Here is a 24,192-nt window from a genome sequence, read left to right on the forward strand (position 1 = left end):
CTTTCCCCTGAACTTACTAATTCTGCATAGTATTGCTCACTGCCTCTATTTTCAGCTGTCATTTCACCATCTAATTGGAAGTACTACAATTGCTCCTAAGGGAATACTAGACTAAATAAAACCTATGTAACAAGGGAAACAGAAGTTATTCTTGCTTCTGTTCCATTTCTTTCAATATGTATCATTTAAGAGAGATGAAACGTATTTTAATCTCAGATTTATTTTTTGTTTCTTGCTGCTTATGAAGTGAGAGAAAAAAACCCCTTGATTTTTAAGTGGTTAGTAAAAATATGTATATATGTTCTAGGTAAGTTTTTTAATGTTCATAAAATGTTTTCAGTAGCATCATTTCTTATTACACCACATGCAACTGTGTTACTTCATTCAGTGTAGGGGTTAATAGCTCATGGAATTCTTTGAGAAAGCCTAATACCATTGCACAGGATTATTGAGGGCTCACAGGTCAATGTCCAAAGAGTCAACAGATATAATAATGTATTTTTTAAGAAGTAACTTATTGCATTGGTTTCAGGGAAGATACTTATCAAAATATCACCACTGAAAGATGTCATTGTATTAGCTGTACCATAATTATTGTGTCATGAGAGCCCTTAGAAAATATAAAACTTTTTATTTTCAATATAAGTAATAGATGATTCTAAAATATGTTTTTGTATGTCTATACAACTAAATAAAGCCAGTAGTGTATGTGTGTGGAAAGGAAGGCAATCTGTTTGAACTGGTTAATACATATACTCAATATTTTAACAGCTCAGACTAAAACCATATCTTCAGAAAAAAACTCAGCTCAGAAAAAGTGTTTGCATTTAAACTTTAATTTTATTCACTTTATAAACTGTTCAACATTCAAATTGCTAATTATGTGTGCCACCTGCTTTTTTTTTTTTAGTTTCAGAGCAGAAATAATTTTATGCTTTGAAAGCAGAGTATTTTCTTGCATTTTCATAGCTAAGGAAAGCAGCGTATCGTCTGTTCAGGAAAAAAATGAGTTTTCTGAGAGTATGAACTACTAATACTGATAATAGTTTCCTGTCTTAGAAGCCATTAAAAAGCCATTTTTCATTAAAATGCCACAGAAGGAAAAATTGGAAAGAAAAGCCCAACCTGGTGTCATTAAAATTTACTTTAACAAACATTATTATGAGAAATTAGGACTCTATGTTTAATAAGCAGCATTACCAAAGAACGGAAGCAGATTTATGTGAGCGTCCCACAGTCATAATGCCACTGTCCTAAGATCTGGATCTGTGCACTGTTGGTGTACTCAGCAGTAGGAGCATGTTCCAAAACAGGCAGCACTGAGGCTGCAGCACCAACTGCCCTGAAATTCAGCAAGGCGCACTGTGCACCATAGATGTGTTTATGCTGGCTGCAGAAGAACAGATGATACACAATGAGGCATGAAGCCTGCTGGAACAAAGCTCCTGTCAATGTTTTGTGAGCTGATCTGAATTTAGAAAACGTCATGTGGTTGCAGTGGGCTCGATCTGGCAGGAGACTGAAAGAGATATTCTGCACCAGTTTCATTGACCATTTCTGGCACAGCTTTTGGTTTAATTCTAACTGAAAGTTCGTCCCAATTTCTTGGAAGGATTATTTACTTTGCCTGCTTTCCTTTGCATAGAAGCTCAGGCTTCCCATAGTTCTGATCTGTCATGACAACAAACCTAAAGGGCCTACTTCTGATGTTACTTATGCTAACAAAAATCTAGGGATGACTGCTTCCATACATCACCTTAGTTTACCTAAGACTACCTGAATAGCACATACTTAGGGACCTTTCAAGCAAATCTATTAAATGTCTAAGATAGACCTACAGTAGTGTCTTGATCTGAAACGGTAGTGCACTTTTGAAGCAAATCTTCCACTTTGTACTTTGGTTCATATGACAAAAGGACCTCCGAACTCATGAGCTGGATTCTTGGTCTTTGCATCCAAAGAAGAGCAATGAAGCTGGTGAAGGGTCGAGATAAAATGGTCTAGCCTGGAGAAATGGAGGCTAACAGGGGATCTTATGGCTCTCTACAACTACCTGAAAGGAGGGTGTAGTGAGGTGGAGGTCAATCTCTTTTCCCAAGGAAGAAGTGATAGGATGAGAGGAAATGGCCTAAGTTTAGATTGTATATTAAGAAAGATTTCTTCGCCAAAGAGATTATCAAGCATGGGCACAGGCTGCTCAGGGAAGCGGTTGAGCCTTCATACTTGGAGGTGTTTAAAGGACATGTAGATGTGGCACTTCTGGGACATGGTCCATAGTGGTGAACTTGGCAGTGTTAGGTTAATGATTGAACCTTAAGGGTCTTTTCCAAGCTAAATGATTCTATAAACAAAAATATGTGCTCCACAATTGTCTAGTGCATTCCTCTGCTAAGGAAGGCTCAGCCCAAGGGATGACACTGGAAGAAGACCTTAGTAAATCTACAAACAGCTGCTGTGACTGATATTCAATATGTTCTGACCTGTCACCCTCCTGTTGAGTCTTCTAAAATGGGACAGCTTTGTGCTTTTTCTACATCTAACAATTGAACTATTAGATAAAGCCACAATGCATTAAAGACTGTGGAAGAAGTTTCAAACTCAAAGTTAGTGGAGTGGTAAATTGTGAGGTAAGAAATGGATGCCAAATGCAGTAATTTTCACCAAATCAATATTTTGAGTGCATACAATACAAATTTAAACTACATAATGCAGAAGGAGAAGCAAGGAAAAGTTTATAATCGACAAAATTTTATTGAGGTGATAAACCTGTATTTTCAAATGCATACACAGTAAGCTGGCAAAGCTCAGAAATTTAAAAACTGTAAGAAAACAGGGCCTAAAATAGTCCTGGAATATGTTTGGTTTGGTGGTTTTTTTGGCTTGCTTTGTTCAGTTTTGTTTTATTTGTTTGTTTGTTTCCCCATGTACAACTCCTTTTCTGAGAGATAGAACATAAACAATTTTTTTCAGAGCATTACCATTATTTCAAAATAGGATACTAAACTCAGTTTTTAATTGCACTATACTAAAAATATTGCAAACACTGCTGTTTGGAACTTAGTCAAATGGTCTAGGCACTGTTCAAGGCAGGTATTTCCTTATTATTTTGTCAGTTGCCCAAAATTTACCTCCAAAACTTTATATTGAGCCTTTAATTTAAATAAGCTTACACTATAGGTGAACTGAAGTTATTTAACACTCACAGAGCTTTGCAATTATATGGAATAAGTGAGGATTCCAGAAGAAATAAATTCTGGTCCTTAACTCCTTCTGGACTGTGTCATCTTAAGCAAACTACTTAAAAAAATAAAATCAAAACAACAATATTTCAATAGACATGACTTTTTTCCAATCTAAATAAATCAGTGAGCAGATAAGAGCAAATAAAATTTCGAATTACACGTATACCTAAGGCCGGAAAAAACAATTGATTCTCCTTGAAGTTCTCCTTAGTTCTGCTGTTGGTGATAGAAGCCAGTTAGGTAGATAATAGATAATGTTCCTTCCTATTTGTTGAATTGGCAACTACAGATAGAAATAGCATTATCATTATTTCATTATTAGTTATTTAGATGCACACACATATATCTATACATATATAAAAATTTGATACAACAAAATTTACATTTTTGAAGCACTAACATTTTATCTATAAACATTTGCATCTGCTAATTCTCCTCAAACTGGTAAAGTAGGGAGATGAATATTAATATTCCTTCTTTAGCTAAAGGAAAATCAAGAGACTATGATGAGCAGTAAGTGATTTTTTCCAAGACCATGTATCAAATTAATATAAGAACTTAGCTGCTGCTTCACTGCTCATTCCCTCACTTCATGTTGTCTCTAACTTGATTAGTTTCTTATGACTAACCATTAATAATTTTGCATCATGCAATCATCCCTAGGTAAAAAAGAAGTTTATTCTTAATAAATGAAAGGGAATCTAAACAGTTGTAGAGTACCACAAAATGTACAGTAATCAGATTAATTAAAGTGCACTCTGCCTGATCATGGCTATAACCTGATATACCCAGCCAGTTAGTCTCTCATAGTTTCTAATTGCCAAACAAAATTACATTTCAAATGTATCAGGGAAAGAGAATATTTTCCCACATTTAGAGTAATTATTTTTCTTTGCCATAACCCCAAATAACCCTTTCTACATCCTAGTAAGCTAAGTAAATAATAACAATAATAAACAACAAAAAAATCTGTGCAATAAACAGAAGCCTGGTAAAAAAAGAGCAATAATTTTCAGTGAACAACAAAAAACCCTGTAATTTGAAAGTGAATTAGAAGGAATTCAACCTTAATATATCTGATCACCCCACACAGCTCTTAATCAGTCTGATTTAGCAAAGTACATGTGTGCATGCTTAGTGTTAATTTGATACTGCCTTCATGGTCAGTAGTTCATGGGGACGTAGCTGAGCAGCCTACTGAAACTGGGCCTTTGATGTTACATCGTGGTTCAAACCAACCAGTGAAGTAAATACAACATGTGAGAAGGTACCAGGGCTCTACTTGCCTCCCTATAAACAGGAAAATTCTTACTGCTTAACCCCAGAGCCATATATGTGGCAAGCAGCTTGAGACTAGACACCAAATACAAGGCTATCCACATTCTCATGAAAGACACCATGAACATAAAGGGAAGTTACAAACATAAGTTTCTCAGATGACAGAATTCCAGATTCAGTTATTTCAGGCACAACCATCACTTCTGTTTCTTTGGTGGTAAGGCAAATAGCTTTGCTTGTCCACTTGAGTTGTGCTCATTTTGCTCTTTCAAAATCCTTAAGGATTCATAGAGGAGAAAGCATGGAAACTTTGAAAAGCTAATAAATCTTTAAAAACAGCACATCATGCTGGGTAGCTTAAGAGGTTTCACATCTTAAGCTTAAAGGGTTTTGGAAATCACACAGTCACTCAATAAAACACCAGTTTCTGTGTTAGCACTGGGAACTCCACCAGCTCTTAAATCTTTCTGGCTCCATGGGAAAGTCCCCTTCCCCTGGACAATTTGTATTTGGAAAAACCAACAGCAACAACTCTACAGTGCAGGCCATGCCCTTGCCTCTTGACCCCTCCTGATGCCACACGCTTCTTTGCCCAACCTTCTCTGAAGTGGAAGAGGAAGGAGGAACTACCAGTGGATGTGATCAGATCTGAAATTCCAGGGACACTTGGAAAAATCTATAGCTTCTGTAGGATTGCCCTCCTAGGAAAGATAGAGGACTAGTTTCACATTTGCACTCTTGCCTTCTGGCCCCAGGATAAGTAATTCTCTCTGCCTTGAATGATCTGGCCTCTCACTTATGCAGATGGCAGCACTGATGGACTGCTAGCACTGCCTGTAAATTAATTTCCAATTAACTGTACTATCCCGTTGATAGATAGCTCTAATCCCCTCCTTTCTTACTCCTGTTCCTACAGAGACTCGAGACACCAGCCACAGACAGAACATCAAATTAGCCCTTCAGTCTTTTCTTAATTTGCATTCTCCTGAGCTTGGTCTCAGCCTCAGAAGCTGCTCCAGCCTCAGCACTTCACCTTTGATCAGTAGGGCCAAAGCTTTAGCAATCCCTTGGATACCCCTCCACTCCACACCCATGAGGTCCCACCTGGAGAATTTCCTGCAGCTCTGGGGTCCTCAGCATAGGACGGACATAGAATCACAAAATATTCTGAGTTTTAAGGGGCCCACAAGGATCATCGAGTTCAGCTCTTATGTGAATAGCCCACATGGGGATCAAACCCATGATCTTGGTGTTATTAACACCATGCTCTACCCAGCTGAGCTAATCTGAATAATCTGACATGAACCTGTCAGTGCAAGCCCAGAACGGGGCCACAACGGAGGCTGAGGGGATGGAATACCTCTTCCATGAGGAAAGGCTGAGAGTTTGTTGACCCTGGAGAACAGCCAGCTCTGGAGAGACCTTACAACACCTTCCAGTACCTAATGGGGCCTACAAGTGAGCTGGAGATGGGTTTTTCATAAAGGCAGGAAGTGACAGGACAAGGGGGAATGATACTAAAGGAGGGTAGGTTTAGATTGGATATTATGAAGAAATTCTTTATTATAAGTGTAGTGAGACACCAGAATAGGTTGCCTAGAGAGGTTGTGGATGCCCCATCCCTGGAAGTCTTCAAGGACAGGTTGGATGGGAGCTCTGAGAAACCTGGTCTAGTTAAATATGTCCATGTCCATAGCAGCAGGGCTGGACTACATGACCTTTAAAAGTGCCTTCCAACCCAAACTACAGAATTCTATGCTTGCACTGTGGATCAATAAGTTGATTTTTTTTTTCCAGTCTAAAGGCACTGCTAGCATTGTGCCTCCACTGAAATCCAAGGAAAAATTCTCTTCTGAAAGCACCCAGAAGTCAGTACATATCTTTTCCATTAGGCGCATTGTCAGTAGCGCATATCTAGCACTTCAGCTGTACCTACAAATTCTCAAAACATTATGACACAAAATACAAAGGAAAACCACAATTCAGAAGTTTTACTAGAATTAAACTCCTTGATTTCAGGTGGTTATTATGTGAATAATCCATCATCCTAATATGTTGTTTACTCTTACTTCTTCTGTCGCACAGATTAGCCCTTAATCCAAAGGCTTCAGTCCAGAGTTCTTGCATAGTTGCAGCCTTCAAACAGATGCATTTTTGGATAAGCATGGAGAAAGAATTCCCATTATTTTATAGAAACCTGACTTTCCAGATAACAGCAGCAAATCAAAATGAGCTTGAATCACAAAAGGGGAAATCATATAAGACACAAGAGTATTTGACAAGAAAAATGAAATGCCTTTGTGAGAAAGGAATTTCCCTGGTTTTTTGATCAAGTCTCTGAAAACTCAAACCTTTTCACCAGAAATTTCATCCCAGAAAATAGGTATTCTTGTAGTGACAGTGACTCAGGAGTATGAAATCTTTCAGCCAATCCTTCTTCCACCCAACGCCAGTACCCATCTTAATCTACACAATACAGTATAATTCTGTGATATATTAGATATTAATATTAGATTGGACACCACAAAAACATGGTATAATCTGTGAATAAATAAGAATGTTCTTCAAAGACAATTACCATAACTGGAATGAATACATCAGACACAGTCCTTCTCCTTCCACATTTACCTGACTCAAATGTCTAAGCACTAACAGGAACCGAAAGAGCTTTTCCCGGAAAATGCTCAGTGCAGAAAAGATAGTGCATGCTGCAGGTAACACAGTTCAAGAATAATGAAATCATATTCCAGAAATAGACACAGGTTGCTCCAGGCTGAGATAATGGAAACAACTTAGGGCACCATTTAAACTAAATCTCAATTATGTCTGTGTGAGAGAGCTATAAATTCAGACAGAAAGAGAAAGGAGTAGTTACACGACTGTAGGTTTTCAATGAAGCTCTTTGGATAACTGTTGAACCTGAGTTTTTAATCTATAATTGAGGTGGTTATTTAATTTGAATTTTATTAGGAACCATGCACTGTAGCAACATCCTTTTCAGTTTACAGATATCAGCTGGGTAAGATAGGCGTGAAGACCTAGAGTGAAACAATACACCTCACTGAAAATTCAGCATGTCTAATTAGTCACCTAAAGGACTGATTAATTAAGTTTGGTAGGAGGATTGCTTCCATCATATTAAATCCTTCCTGAAAATGTACAGATATTCCAATAAGAGCAATCAGAAGGAAACCAAATTATAGGAGATTACTACTACAATTTCTAAGCTTGCAGAAATTCTTTTCTGGATGCTGCATACCACAGTGAAAAACTGGAATTAGATGTAAAAGCCATTACACCTCCAGTTTCAAATATCAGAGGAATTTCATTAAATTATATTGTCTATCCTTAGATAAGAATTTAACAGAGAGAAAAAATAGTAACAGCTTTCAGAACTTGTATTTTTGCTAACGCCTCATGTTTCCAAAAAATGCCTTTGATTTTAATTACATTGAATATTTGCAGTAAGTACAGATCATACTATCTGGTGACTATTAAAAACTTTTAAGATTTTTAATGGTCTCTTACAGCACTTAGGTTACTGATGGATTATAAAATTCAGACACAAAACCTGATATGTTGAGAACCAGTACTATGAAGTAAATTAAATTTCCATATACTTATTTATTCTGTGCTTAAACAACAGGTGAAATATCAAATGTAGCCTTTGTTAGAATCATAACAACTGCCTATTTGTTTTGTTTTTGTTGCTGCTTCCTTTCTAAGTCTGCTACACTCAACAGACTCTCAGATAGTCCTGCTTTTAAAAAGTAAGACTCTCAGGTTGCATCTGTGTAATTTTCAACCTACTTTGGTTTTCTGAGCATCAGCCACAAAGTCTTACTGTAATGGCATACTATGTTTTCTCTGTTAGTATTCTGCAGAACAGGAACAGAGTTCTGATACTCTTCTTTCTTCCTTACCTGGGCAACAGCATTCTAATTTTCCAAGGAGCTTGCCTCAGCAGGGAGAGCTGACCTCATCCATTTAACACAACAAAGGGCAGAACTGGGAAAATGTTAGCTACACATTCATCTCTTATTTAAAATTAATAATGTGCATTGCAGTATAACCTAGTGGCCAGACAGTACTGTGCTTTCATCTCTTCATACCACACCACAGACAGAAACAGGGAGTTTGTAACCTGCAAGGAGGTTTATAGGCTTATACCAGTCCTTATAAACACAACTAAGGGGAACCATTTTGGACTGAATACTATAGTCAGGATCAGGTGTCCATGTTTTTCCTATGCTGCATAAATTTATAGAATGAGTAATTCATATCACCACATAAGCTGTAGCATTATCAGGCTTACAAATATGACTGTCTCTGAGAAATGAAAGCCAAAAAAGTACGAGAGCATTGACAAAACTGCTTAGGAGGCATTTGTCTCCTGTAAGAGTTAGAAGTTGGTATTTTTCAAACTGTTGCAAGCATTTACATTTTTTGAACTAAAGTTTTATAAAGACAATTCTTATGGTATCCTTCAGAACTTCTGACTTTAGCCTTCAGACTTAAATGTACCAAATTAGATCCATTTAATTAGTTATAAGGAAGAAGTTTTTTTACAAGGAGAATGGTGAGACACCAGAACAGGTGGCCCAGAGAGGAGTAGTTTCCCTGGAAACAAAGATCAGACCGGAAGGAGCTCTGAGCACCTTCTGATTTAGTTGAAGATGATCTTGGTCACTGCACAGGGGTTGGACTAGATGACCTTTGTAGGCCCTTTCAACCCAAACTATTATATGATTCTAAATTGAAAGCCTCAAATATCTGGACAGAGAGGGACACAGTTTTGAACTACTGTCCTCACACATCAGTTATCAAATTTAGCTGGGAGTTCCTTCAAAATATGTTTCAGTTTCCTATCAAAAATATTTTCCAAAGGAAAGAAAAAACATTAACCAACGACCTTTTTCTCTGTCCCTTGACACCTTCCAGGGGGAAATATCCAAACATTTTTTCTCAGACAAGAAATTTTTATGAAACAGTACCTTCGAGGCTGCTTTGGTTTGATCAATATTCTACTTGCTTTTCTGTCTTCCACTGCAGTTATTCCACTTGGGATAAGCCACTAAATAATCTTCCAGCCATAAGCTGAATTTTCAGAGAAGAATAATCACTACCATAAATTCTGTGTTTCTTTCCTTTTCCTCTCAAACCAAAAAAATATTTAGGGTTTTTACCAGTGCAATGGAACAAAACTGCTGGAGCCACCTCCAGCTTTCAACTCAAATACCATCTGAGAACTTTCCAAGTCAGTAAACACCCACAGGACAACAAGTCATTTGTGGATAGCTAGAGAAAAATTTTTCCTTCTGCTGCACCATGCAGAACTTAACTCCAAGTAGACCAAGGCTGATTGGACGAAATAAAAGATACAACCAACCCACTGTCTTGCATCCTGAAAACAATCAGCTAAAGGAAGAAAGTTAATTTCTGAATAGCATGTGTACGTGACTGGAATGCAAGGAACAAATCCTAGTCACCGAGAGTAGTTGGGGCAGGTCTTCAGCAAATTCACTAGATATCAGCACCCACAGCAGAGCTCAATGATCTACTGCCTCTCAGTTGCAACATCTTTCACTAGGAGCTGTCAATCCACACCTGCACTCCAGTGTAGGGGACCCACACCACACAAAATTTTATTGTATTTACTTCTCCAATGTCAAGTCGGGTCATGCACTGGAAATATCCCTGATTAGTAGTAAATTATTTCAAAACAAGGAATCAGTAATGCCATATGTGACTTGCTGGCACTGTACCCCACCGGCTCCAAAATGGGCGTGGATGCACACAAGAACAGAGAGCTTTTTGCGACCCCTTGTCTAACACTGTCCCTTATTGGCAAAAAACAACTGAAGACAGAAGGTGCCCAAACTCAATCATTTTTTCCAACCATTTTGAGATTGGAAACATTTAAAAATTCTACAGCAGAAGCTCTGCAAATTCAAACTAATTGACAATAAACATGCTTTTTTTCATTTAGGCTTTAGTAGTAGCTCATGGATCTCCGTTCAAGCTATATAATGAAACACAATCCCAGTGAATTAGAAGTACTTTTGCTTTCAAGCCGTCACACTCATTCAGTTTTTTATTAATACTAAGTGTACTGTAGTTGTACTACTAATGAAATAAAATATAATTATATGATATATGCAATTTATTTATCCAAGAGCTCACCAAAAAGAATAAAACTTCAGTTACCTCATTTTGAAGTTATGAAACCATAATCGTGATAGTTTGCTTTGTAGAACTAGAATTAAAAAAAAAAATCCTTTTCTCTAATACTGAAAGATCTCTTTAAAACCCACTGTTTTCTTACAAGGTTGTCTCAGACACAGTATTTCTTCAGTTAAAAATAAACAAGGAAGATAGGCCAACAAGCAAGTTCCAAACATACACTGCTTCTACCTTGAACATGATCATTTTGCACTGCTTCTTTTTTTCATTTTAAGAAGGGAAATAGCATCCTCCGAAGATTGTTCTGCACCCAAGTAAGGGATGCAATTAAAAATCAGTCTTGTAAAACGTTATTGTTTCTCTCAGAAAGGATAGCAATTGCAGTTCTGTGCAACCTGAATGAGAATGAGCTCCTACTGTACCCCATGCAATTTGACCCTGTTCATCAGAACTGCTGGTCCCTGTGTGCTCAAAAGGTAAAACTAGGATAGTGAAGCTGATAATAAAGAAAATCAGCACCTAGACTGGTGGACTAATAACAGGTATTCCCTAGCCAATAACATATAAATTCTGTCTGGACATACACTTTCAGTGTACTTCTGATTTTAGTAATTTTTCAGGAAACATATACAGATACTATATTTTAAACAAAAAGCAGTTCCCTTCATTTACTAAATCAAGCATATAAGCACTGCAAACAGCCCTTAAAAAATATTTTTATTTTAAAACACTTATACGTGCAGGGGTGCATGATATTGGTAGGAAAAAGTCAGTCAGATGCAATGTCTATTTTTCACTACTCTGGCTCTGGCTACCACTATAAGCAACAGATGCCTAAGGAAAGAGTAAATAAGGGAGAGAATGGCAGCAATATTTCCTCAACAGCCAAGGGACTTAGCAAGTCAAAGTCTGTGTCTATACTTTTGCTCTGATAGTGCTTCAGGGGGCTTTTGCCAAGAATTCATGAAATGATTTCACAGCCTGGTTTTGTAAAAGAATGTCCAACAGTTCTAAAATTTTTTGAAATCTTTCAGGTTGAAAAATTGTGTTTGATACCCTGATTCCTTGTGCCATGAGAAACGGAATAAACTGTCTGCATTCTCTCTGGGATATTGTTCAGATATGTTTCTCGTAATGTGAAATCTGTCAGTTCATCTCCTCATAAATGGAAGTTGTGTTGTACTATTAACTGTTGGCCTTTTTGCCTTTTATAATTTCCATCTTTCTCTTTAGAGAAAGAAATCCAGACCAGCATGCAACCTTCATACATGAACACACCACACCACATTTGCAAGCAGACATGCAGCACCATAAGATATTTTCTGTTTATTATTCTTTCTTATCGGTGCTCAATTTTGTTACTGTTACTTAGTTTGAAGAGAAAATTTCAAGAAGCGATATACAGCATTGTTCCAAGACCTACTGTCTAAATGCTAATGGCTAATTTCAGTACCATTAATGCAATATGCGTACTCTAGGTTGGTTCCAAATATGATTTTTAAAAATTACTTAAATCTCAAATTTCATATGTTATTTTTCAGGAAGATCACTCTATAAGGTTAAGTTTTCCTAAACCTTTTTGCCACAAGAATTAGCTCTCACTGCCCTTAATAATTTGGTCCAATTAGCCCAGCTGGCCAGTCCTGTGCAATCCACACTTAAAGTACTCATTTTAATACTTTAACAAATGTAGCAAAAAAAGAATTAAGGTTTGAAGACATAAAAGAACTAGAGAACTAATCATTCTGATAACACATATATAGAAGAATGATTTGTCTTTGACATGCCAGCACCTGATTTCTGCCACTCAAACTGTAGAGTAAGAAAACCACACTTTTTTTTTAGGATTACAGTGCTTTTATAACTAAGAAAACCAGGAAAAATGGAGAAAAACATTTTCCAGTGATTTGCTTAAAGTGAAAGAGTATTTAATCCTGCATAAGTAGATAAGCAGAGGGTAAATTAAAATAACATTTGTAATGCTCATGGAGCTATTAAATCATCAGAATAGTGTACCTTTCTTTTACTGCAGGATCATATATTAAATACAATATTAAAAAAAACCCCTGAGCATTCAATCTATGTGCTTTAGGTGTTAAGAAGGATATTAAAGTTGTTAAAATCAACTAGTACTAAAGAGGCATCTCTTTCTGTGCAGAAGTGCTAAATAACTGCGTGTGGCTATTTTGAGGAGATGAATCAACTAAGCTCAACAAAAAAAAAAAAAAAAAAGGAGACAAAATCCAATCATAATTCAGAAGTTAAATTTAAAAGCTGTATCACTCTCTGCTCATTTTTCCAGCTCGTGGAAGTCCTAGATAGCAAAAAGGAACTGAGAAGTTAAACATGCAGTCCACTTATGCATGAGTTACAACACAGAGTAAAATCAGCTGTAAGCACGAGGAGACCGTGTCGTCTCAGTCTGAATGCAGCTCTAGCACAACTATGCAACAGAGCAGAAAAAGTAATTGATGCACACACTAAAAGACCATCAGCTTGCAGAAGGGGCCTCACTGATTTTGCCATTTGATCTTCCATGAATAATTTTAGAGAAAGACCCAAATTAACCTGCCAAGCAAGCATCAGGGAAAGATCAAGTGAAAACACTAGCTGATATTTCTCGTAAATACAGGAGTGGCACTGCTGCTCAGATCACAGTGTGTAATTGCACTGGGAAATATGAAAATTCTCAATAATAATGTTTTATTACAGTTAAGTTTAAAAGCCAGAAACAGCACATTTTGGCCAGAGAAAGATGTGGTTGCAGTCCAGATCTGCAAACAGAGCTAACCACTTCACTGCTGTTTTACTCACAACATGAGATTGGCTCATGAATGCTTTTGTTGGAAACAGTCTCAGTGCTTCCAGCTTCCAAGACCTTCTGCTGGCCCACGTCTCCTACACAGCTGGGAAATTTCACTCTACTTAGCAAAAAGACTACAGCTAATTAAAAGCAACGTAGTCTTTTGGAATGCAAAGAAAAGAGGGTACTCAACCTCTCCATCACTTCAAAAAAAATGCTCACATTCAGTTCTGCTAACAATTTTGGAGTATACAAAACATCACTGACTGTGAAAGGCAGGCTTTAAAAATGTTTTCAATGTATTGAAATAATTGATATACCTAAATATTGCTTGTGGTTTTTTTCTTTCTTAGAACAGCTCCATAGACCTTCAAAGGAAAAAAACCCATGCCACACACTGCAGTATCTCCAGCCTTTGAAGTACATGTGGGAGACAACTAGAGCTAAGAGAAATGTTCCTGCTAAAGACAAGCATACATTTAACTACAGTTAAGATGCAATACAACCCTTCTTCAGATAGGCAACTGTTGTTTGCCCTACACTGATCATTCTCAGATATGATCAAGTGATCCCCGGCAGGTAGGTACAAGTCAGAAAAAAGGACACGGATGTTCCTACGGACGGACGGACGGACGGACGGACGGACGGACGGAAGGAAGGAAGGAAGGAAGGAAGGAAGGAAGGAAGGAAGGAAGGAAGTTATGTTCTTTCCCCACTGTATAATAATGTCTTAGGTGAGTGCTACAAGCAGTTAGGTTTGACTTATGCTTCCTGCATCATCCTTACCCAAAAATGTCAGGGATTTAATTAAGGAAATCAAATAACTGCTGTCAACCACTCAATTTCATCAAGCTTTACTCCAAATTTGTTTCTCCTGCAAATCAAATTTATTGGTGCGCTCAGTCTCTTTCAAATCTCTATACTGCTGCATTGCCAGTCACTGAAAAAAGAAGGTTCTTCAAGAGTGCTGCTGTGGTCCCACGCAAGTTAATGGGTGACACTACGGGGGAGTTAAAAGACTTAGTTCTGATTCAAATGCTCAGGCAACTGGAGAGGTACATACGGGAAAGACAGGCATCAACATGTAGACATTCTACAAGGAAAATACTGAAAATATTTCTAATTGTTGTCTCACAGATTTGCACTAGGAGATCAGTGGAGAAAACTACTACATTGAAAATTCAAGAGACTGATAAACTGTAAACTCCTGACAACAAGGAAACAGTTATACTGTTCTCGTGCTTTAATTTTTTTATATATTTTTTATGAAAGCTAATCCCAACAATAAAAAAATAGTGAGTTCTTGTTTTGTAAATAAAGGAAATATTTTCAAAAGGAAAAGATTCATTAACATACTGATGACAATCTTAAATATTTCAAGATTCAAAAGAAATATTGGACTATTTAAACAATATTCCATCTTGGAATTTTCACCTCTTATTTTCATAGAAAAGAAAAAAAAAAAGCTTTTAGAGTGTTTGAGACTCCACTCATAAAATGGAGAATGCCATAACTGGATACAGGAAAAAATGAATATGTATTTGAAAGAATATATTTTTTAAATCAAAAAATGCTCAAGGGTGTTTCTCTTTTGTTGATTTTAACACATTGCATAATAATAAATTAAAATTGTGTCTCCAACAGTGTGAAAATTGGAAGGGGGAAAAGTATCTACCTTGAATGAGGCCTGACTGTGACTTTGCATTCATGTTTATTCTTTACAGAATGAAAGAAATGCCTACTTTTTTATTTTTATGAGAAAGTACATTTTTGGGAAGAGGAAACATCACAGGAGAGTAGCGAAAGAACACAGAAGAGTAGCAAATGTTTAACTGGGAAATCTCTCAAAAGCTTTTTCAATTTCACACTGCTCCAGGACCCTTTTTATCTGAACATCTTGTCTGTGCATTTTACAAATTTCCAAGCTGTTATAATGCTCCCAGACTGACAGCGCCCAGAAGAGCCAGGTAAGCAGTGGGGCCTCATTGTGCCAGCCACAGCACAAAACACAACAGCACACGTTTTATCTGCCCCAAATTGCTCCTAATCCAGCAGCTGGGACATGTGGCTGATGGGTGATAGAGCAATCACAGTCATCAGACAGGCCCTTCTGCAGTGATGTTGTCATGATTTCACACACAGGTTTAAAGCAATATTTATCAATCCCTAATTTATCAACAAACGTTTTATTCTGAAGACAATTAAGCATTTGAAATCTCTCCAGCCACTGACTTTTCAGGAAACCCCATGTTACCCAGGCTCCAGGCTCTTCCCTCTCCAGCACAGCACACACAGAGCCAGCTCTGCAACCCTCTGGAAGCTGTCTAGGCACAGTCCTTTTAGACACAGCTATTTCATTTGGAAAAAGCAGCTGAGGCTTTTTATTCCCTGTGTGGTATTTCTGCTTCCAAATTGGAAGTGATCATAATTTCATGAGAAGCAGTTTAGAAAGTGAAAAAAATAAAAACCCAAACAAAATAAAAATCCCAGTTGACTACTTTCCCTATGCAGAAAATAGCAAACTTACTACAGAAGCTGCTTGCTAAATATCTGAATTTACTGCCACACTACGTAAATGTCCTAGTTTTACTTCCACTTTTTATTTTAAAAATGGTATCAGAATTTTTGCACACTTGTTCATTTGCAAGGTTGGGCTCAGCTGATAATCTTCAGTTTGAATGATCTGTGAACAACAGTCTCTGATGCACCACTGCTTAACCACAGGCTTGTGATTAAATAGCTCTCATCCTCTAGGCATAACTAAAAATTGATTTTAAAAGGCACTGGTATAGCAGCAATGCTGTTTTCACCTACACCTTTTACTCAAAAAAGGTTTTTGTCCCTTCAGAGTTCATTCAGCATTCAGACAAAAAAAATGTAATTAGTACTACCTAGCAAGGAAGAAGCTACTCCTAAAACTGATTTGATTAGAAGGAAACTTCTGCTCCGACGATGGTTGGCCCCTTTTAGAAGATTTTTCTCCAATTACTCAATCCTGTGCTTTGGCATCTGGAGATGGTGATCGGTCAAGTCTCTCTTCAAGCAGTAATAACGTTTTAGAAATTTTTTTATCCTACAAAACCCAGATATATGAATAATAGTCTGCTTCTTAGCACCTGCTTAATTATTACATTCAGGCTATATCTCTTCTACAGGCATTTTTAATTTATCTCTAAGAGGATTTATGGGATGGAGATGCTATTTAAAAAACAGATGATGAGGTCAGTGCAGCCCAAGGTATTTCATTTCAGCTTTTACAATTAACATGCACACTGGAAGTGCTGGAAAGTTCTCTGAAGAGCAGTGGATTTGTCAAGTGCTCTGGCTGTCTCTCACATGCATTTTCAAGGGGAGGTAATGGAAGACCAACAGCCAGCCACAGGTGGCTCTAGGAGAGAGTGCTGCAAAAAAAAAAAACATGCCACTAAGAAGCACCAGAGATGGAATTAATTAATTTATTTATTCCAGTAAGTTACACCAATGAAAAAGATCAGCTTTGCTAAATAGACCTTGTTGAGAATGAAGTGAGCTTCGCTCTCTCTTGATAGTTAGCTTTAACTGCTACACTTTGGTGGCAGAATTCATTGAACTTCTGTCTGTTTTTAAAAGAAACGTGCCTTTGAGCATTACCCTTTGACCAGTGTTATTATTTCTATCTGCCTCAGGAAACACAAAAGGAGCAGTTTAGATGCCATCTTATTAGAGATAGGGCTGTGTAGGTCGAAGAAGGAAAATACTAGGACATGCTATTAAACCTAAATTCCATGCACTGACCTGGAACCAGGTCATTGCTGTGAGAGCTGGCCCTCTCTGGAAAAACCACTGCTTGTTTGAACTCAAGCTTGGAAAAAGGCTCTAAAGTGAACTGAAAGGATATGGATTTGAACAGATCTACTAATACATATATAAGCTGTACTATATAGGATGCATCCCAATGGAGGGACGGCATTATATAACTATTGTTAAGGAAAAAGCAGCGCTGAAGGAGAAAAGCAGAGAAGGAGGAGAGGAAGGAAGAAAAAGAAATCTCGAAAGCAGAGACCCAGGGGATGAATTAGTAGAGAAGAGTCAGTGGTTTCATTTTCACTTGTCTCCCCAGGCCTTGGTAATGCCTATAGCTCAGTTTACTATATTTAGAAATGGATGTCTTCCTGCAGGTTTATTCAGTGATTTGAACTGGAAAAAATTCTCTTGTTGGGGGAAGAGAAAGGAAGAGGGCAAAATATCCTCTTGTGCCGCAAAGACTGAAATTATATTTCATATTCAATTAAGTCTGCAGTAGAATAAGACACCCAATTTTGAATCAGAATTTGGAGTTAAGTACACTTACATAATTTCAGCATTAGTGGTTGGATATGAAAAAGCAGTCATTTATTTCTGCATTTGTTAGCAGCTCCAGTCTCTGAAAGATAACTTGGTTTCCCAGACACAGTTGGCAGGAAAGTCAGATCTTCTGTTTATGAGATACCATTATTTTCCTTGCCACCAGCCCTGCCACATATTTACATCAGAAAAAGACCAGAAACTCTTTGAAAATTACCAATAAACCAGAAACTCAAACAAATTTTTTTATTCCAGAGAAAAAAACCAGTAGAATTTCTGACATAAAATACCACTTTTTCCATTATTTGGCTGGGCCATCTTTATGCCAGCTGAGCGAGAGAAAATTGGGATCAAATTAAGAGGTGCTCTCCATTACTTGATACCAATTCAAAGGTTCCATGGCTGGAACAGATGACTGCCTATTAAGCCTATAAGAAGGATAATCACGTGATCCCAACCTGTGGAAAGGATAGCTGTATTCTGAGGGGGACAGAAGGGGTTGCTAACTGTAAATCTCAGTGGTCTCCTGGAAACTTTCACAGGGAGAGTGCAGAGCAGCAAATGCTGTCCAAAATGGATACCAATATGTTGTCAAGTCGCTGTGTCAGATCCATTATGGGTGAGCAGTTTAGCAAAATGAACTCAATCTCAACTGTCTCACAATATAAATGCCACAAGCTCAGAAGGACCAGAGCTTCCAGTTCCCCCATCCCTTACTCTGAGGTTTGCAAAAGTGAGTTGGCATTCAAGAGAAGCAGCAGGTCAAGGAAAGCCTTATTCACAAGAACAACCCCTCTGGGAAAGACCCTCCTGTTACATGCCAAATCTGCCACACTGTGAAATTACACATTTTCAAACACATATCCTCCCACAGTTGTTTTTTTCTCCAGCTGCAGACAGCAAATTTCAACGCAGTTACAGAAAACCAGTCATATATCTATTTGCATATTCTGATTTCTCAAATTGCACTAAAATATCATAGCACATGAGGTTTTTTTCCTACCATGAACTAATGAAGGAGCACAAGAAGGATAACGATCGAGTGGTGGTAGCAGCTTGTAAAATGACATTTCCTCATGATGTATACATGGGACATATATGTGTAATGAATGCTAGAGCTTTTAAAACGTATTCAATTTTCAAAACCAGAATATTTAACACAAAGTTAAGTTTTATGGTAACAGTTAAGGCCATATTACAATCTCTGCTCATGCTTACGTGATTGTTCAGCAAAAGGCATTTCAGCACATGTTTAAGTCTCATTAAGGTCTCAAGAATGAAAGCTTCTGTTTCACTGAGCCATGGCATAAGCAACCAGCCAAACTCAAAGGATCTTCAGAATAACCACAGTAGCAAGACAGCAGAGTGGGGACTGAGAAAAGGTGAAGTACACTATTTCCACCATTCAGGAAGATTTCTCCCGCACTGCGGTGAATTTAGTAGGAAATGAAATCTATAAGATTTGATATTATTTCTTCCCTTTAAAATTACTGCTAGAGCAGACACCAAAGTTTCATGGAGAATCTCTTGCTAATTCATTATAGTACAAATATTGCTACATGTGTAGGGACGTGTGGAGGAGTACATCAGAGAAAAGCCACTGTCAAAAATGTCCTCCTAGCCAACATGATGAGAGACAAAAGTAATGTAGAAAATACAGACAACTTCACTTGTTTATTAAAATCTAACCCTAGCCTTGCTCCAAAATCCATGTTTGATGCCACAAAGTAGGGAGAATAGCAAGGACTCCCTCCTGGCTGACAATCAGCTAATTTAGTATGTTGCTCCACAGGACGAGATAACTGCTGAGAAAACACACACAAAAGTTTCATGCACAAACCCAATCATGAAAGAATCACTTTTTATCTTTTCCTCTTTCTTTCTGCTCTCCACTCTTCCTCTTTTCCAATGCTACAGCACAAGAGCGATCCACTTACTGGTGAGGCCTTACTGTTATCCAGTTCTGCTCAATAAATGGACTGACAGCTGACACCACAGCTCCTGACCTTAGCTGAGGTCCGACAGTGAGTTTCCTGCCGTTGCAACCCAGCCAACAGTGTGTGGATCATTCACAGGGCTAGAATTCCTCACTTGCATCCAAGAGCTGACCGACATTCCTCATAAAAATCATATGCTTGCTCATGTAGTTGCTTAAAGCCACCTGAATAATTCAACAACCATTTCCACTCCCCATCCACCCACACATTTTTTAAAGCACGTGTTTACTACATAACACCTGTTTAAGACCTATGTACCTTGATATTTTCAGCAGTGAGTATACTTGTGCCAATTCTAGCTCTGAAGATTTTTTGAGATGAAGAAGAGCTTTTGCTTTTCTTTAACTGGTCAAATCCTCACTGGCCATGATTTTTTTGTTTGTTTTGTCTGCTTTTAGTCTTTTTTTTAAACAAAACCAATTATATTATTGTCATGAACTCTCATTAGATATCCAATCTAATAGACTTTGAATTTCATATTTTAGTCTCGAAAAACTTCATATTATTATTAGTATAATTTGTTGAAAGTAAGTGATCTTCAGTTTTTCATTGTGCCTATATTAAATGTAAAGATATTAACTTATGTAAACATCTACCCTTAGTTACCATTTTCAAGTGATGACCTTATGAGACTGGATAAAGAAACAGCCATTAACACAAAATGGTAGACAGCCATGAAACCAAAGGAGAAAGATAATGAGATACCAAGCAGATTAGCATGAACTAAAACTGAAACAAACAACCCGCACATTAAAAAAAAAAAAAAAAAAAAAGGGTAATAAACCAGTTTCCAGTCTTCAGTATTTCCTGCACATATAATGTCAGGTTGTAATTTTTACGACATCTTTCTGAGCCTCTGCACGTTGCAGTACCCTCTATTAGAAACAACACTGTCAGAACAGAAATAACTTCATTTTCAGCTCTGTCTCCACTGAAAGTTTATTTTCGATTATTTCAACTCCAAATTCATCTTTGAGGGGGACAGTATCCAATGTATGACTGCTGAACAATAAATAATGGTATCACGGTAATAAATAATTCTAATAATAAATTTAAAAGCAAAGCAATACGATGACTAATTTTTAAAGGTGAGTTATACACATAGTGCATGTTTACTGCGCAGTTTACCTCTCCTGTACTTTTGAACTACATGTGGATGGTGCTCCTTCATTTTCTCCACACACCAGTTACTGGCATTATTCCCTAACAGAGAAACAACTTTTCCCAAATACCTTCAGCAGATTTTATTCTCTTCTGCCATCCTTAGAGGACCTGTCTGAACCCGGCCATTATGACTCCAATTTCATCTCCTCTGTCCTTTTGCCGTGTTCAAGCCATGCAACTGATAATTAAAGCAGAATGAATCAAGATGGGGTGTTGCCATCACAACAAGTAATTAAGCACTAGCAATGAGAGAAACCCAAGGCACTGAACCAGGGATAATAAAGGGTGTTTTTAAGTGTATTAGTTCACTTTCCCATCCCCATCAGCTTCTCACTGTAGCTCCTCTGCTATAACCTCTGCCACTGACCTCTCAATTTTGGGCTCTCCATTTCCCTCCCAGCTCCTTATTTCCAACTTGCTGGAATGTAATTTCCTGAAACAGTTGCCTTTGTGTCTGCCTCTCTTTTTCAGCAAAGTGCTGTTCCTCTTGCAACAAGAAAAGTCTCACTATCCTCCCCACATAATGAGCTATATACACTTCAAATCTACTGGCTGACATCTGTTTTCCTGGTGGATTTTAGAACATTAATTATGTTACTATGTAAAATTTTCAAGGTGTTCATGGCTTGACAACACTGTATGTGTGTTACAGACTGTTATTCTGTCACTCTGTTTCTGGTTTAAACCTGTGGTGCAGTCTGTATTCCATTTCCTTAGGATCAGACCTTCCAGACCATTGAACACTACTTGCTCCTGTCACAGTGAGGGAAAAAATTTATCCTCTTAGATCTTAGATCTTTCCTTAAAAGAGAAAAATCTATCTGTGAAATACCTTGATCTTTTTTCCTACATAACAGATACTCATACACAGACACACACCCCCACACACCAGGGAGAAAACCTCTATTGAAAAGGTGAGCTCATGGAGTTCTCTGATATGAATCCTTCCCTTTCTTCAGGAGGGAGAGATCCACATATTTCTACAGCATCATTTTTCCTTCAGCTTTCCACAAGCAAGAATAGATTTATCCAATCCATGATAAAAGGCAACATAGCACTGGAAAAATATATCCATTTGATCCAGTGTTCTCAATCACATTTACATACACATGTGTAACACTGATTTCTCTCAAGCACTCCTGCAGTGTGAGTGCACTTCTTATTTGAGGCATTCATGCTCAGACCCCATTAAGTGCTTGCCTGTATAATAAATTGCAAGGTATTACATGCACACAAATGAAACTTAATTTTATCTAGGAAAAGACAAATTTCTCAGTAAATCACAATGTACAGACATTTTAGAAGCTGTTTAATCCATGCATGATATAGGTCTGAGTGGCAAACTGTTCTGGCACAAAAAATATTATCATATGTTTTACCTTCCCTGGCATTTAATTTACTGCCACTTCATCATCCCAGTGTTAGTCTGGTGGTACAAGTTTGCCTTTGATGGTCTGTATCAATATGAATGAAAAATGAAATTTAAACCCTCCAAACATATTTGATACCTTGAATGAAGTGATCAAAATTAAACAGGCGGAAAGAAGCGCAACTCTCTCCCACACAACTTAATAAAAAGAGAACTATGAAGTATGAGCACTGAAGTTTCAGAAATTTATCATTACATTCAGACTACTAGAGAATACACAGACTTTTTTTTTTTCCTACCTTCATTTTAAATCCTAACCATAAAAAAGTTAGTGTAGACAAAACCATGTATTGTAAATAGGACTCAAAATCCTACCAGGAATATCTATCTATCTATCTATCTATCTATCTATCTATCTATCTATCTATCTATCTATCTATCTATCTCTTGTCTAGATTACTTCAGAAAACTTACCTTGCAGCTTGAAAAACAGCATCATTAAGCAGTTTCCTAAACTGGTTTTTAGAGATGGCAAACTAATAGCTATTTATCATTTCCATTTTTTTTAAATGCCTAGCAATTGCTACTGCAACTTTAAGTTGCAGTTCCAACTTTTTCAGCTCCACTCTACAATTAAACACACTTTTCTACAGTGCACCTCTTTGACTGACACAATTTGCCTAACTGCTTCTGATTGCCAAAACACTTCAAGGAATTGCTTCCGTGGTGGATGTCCCTGTGACAAATCTTTTCTAGAGCCTTACACAACCTTAACTCAAATCCTTTCACATTTTCTTCACTATTTCTCTAGCACTGGAGCAGCCTCACATACTTCAGGGTAAGTAAAACTCCTGCTTGGTCACACTGCTGTTTCATAAGACCAAACAGATCTGTAGACGCATGCCCTAAGTATTAAATGATTACCGTGAATAATAAAATTCAGCCAACAGCACACTCTAAAACTCTACCCTTACTTTACTCTTACTTTTATGTACTATTGACATGCTTGGGTCCCTTTTTTAAACACTTCACCTTGATTAAACAGCCAAAGAGAAAACAGAGCCATTAAATAATTTAGTGCTGTTGATTATTACTACACCCAAACATTTACCTATTAATCTAATGGGCTATACATCAATTACACCAGATTTTCTGAACTCTCTTCTCTTAAGCCCAAATATCCTCTTTTTACAGTGGAATAGTGTAGCATCTTATTTCAAGAAATAAGTTTAATTGAAGTTACTTTTTTTTTTCTTAAATAGCTCCTGATGAATATTGTTTCTAAATAAAATGGTCATTTATAATAATTTAAACCTTGTTTTTGAAGTATCATTTGGGAGAAATGGAAAGAGAGGCAAATTTGAATTCCACTGCTACCGGTAAAAATCAAAAATAAGAAAGATAATAAATTTCACTGACACTAGCATAATCAAGATCAATATTTGTCATGTGGTAATAATGTAATAAGATAGGTCAAATTCAACTTACCTATCACATCAGATGTCCATGAGCCACAGGTCCACCTCAATCCAAAGAAAACTTGACCTGTTGAATATGAAGCAACAAATTTTCACTCATGATAAAGTATTGCTTTCTTTAGAATATGCTAACAAACCATGGATTTCTGTTAGGAAGGATGAAAAGAAGCTTAGCACCCCAGACAACTTAGGATCCCAAAACTTTCTTTTTACTTTCTGCTCAAATATGAAAGATAACTTTCATTTCCCAATCAGTGACCATTTTAACATTTATACCGTGATCATTGGGGTCCAGCATTTGGCTTTAAGAAGTGTCTCAGAAATATGTACAAAAATCCCTAGAGGTTACTGATTG

At 37.3% G+C, this 24,192-nt stretch overlaps 1 protein-coding gene across 4 annotated transcripts in view; it reads right to left on the reverse strand.

Moving 5' to 3' along the window:
• The window catches only part of LOC136290773 (poly(rC)-binding protein 3-like), a 498,211-nt gene that overhangs the window by 275,948 nt on the left and 198,071 nt on the right, over positions 1–24,192 (reverse strand). For 3 of the 4 annotated variants that reach the window (XM_066185098.1, XM_066185139.1, XM_066185096.1), the window contains exon 3: positions 23,848–23,904. The gene's annotated coding sequence lies outside the window, so the exon portion shown is untranslated. Of the gene's footprint in view, positions 1–21,058; positions 21,169–23,847; positions 23,905–24,192 lie in introns of all 4 variants that reach the window. The other variant, XM_066185105.1, reaches the window with a different exon arrangement.

The sequence above is a fragment of the Chamaea fasciata genome, unplaced genomic scaffold, assembly GCF_029207755.1.
Source record: "Chamaea fasciata isolate MVZ Bird 193981 ecotype frontalis unplaced genomic scaffold, bChaFas1.0.hap1 SCAF_1, whole genome shotgun sequence".
NCBI classification, from domain to species: Eukaryota; Metazoa; Chordata; class Aves; order Passeriformes; family Sylviidae; genus Chamaea; species Chamaea fasciata.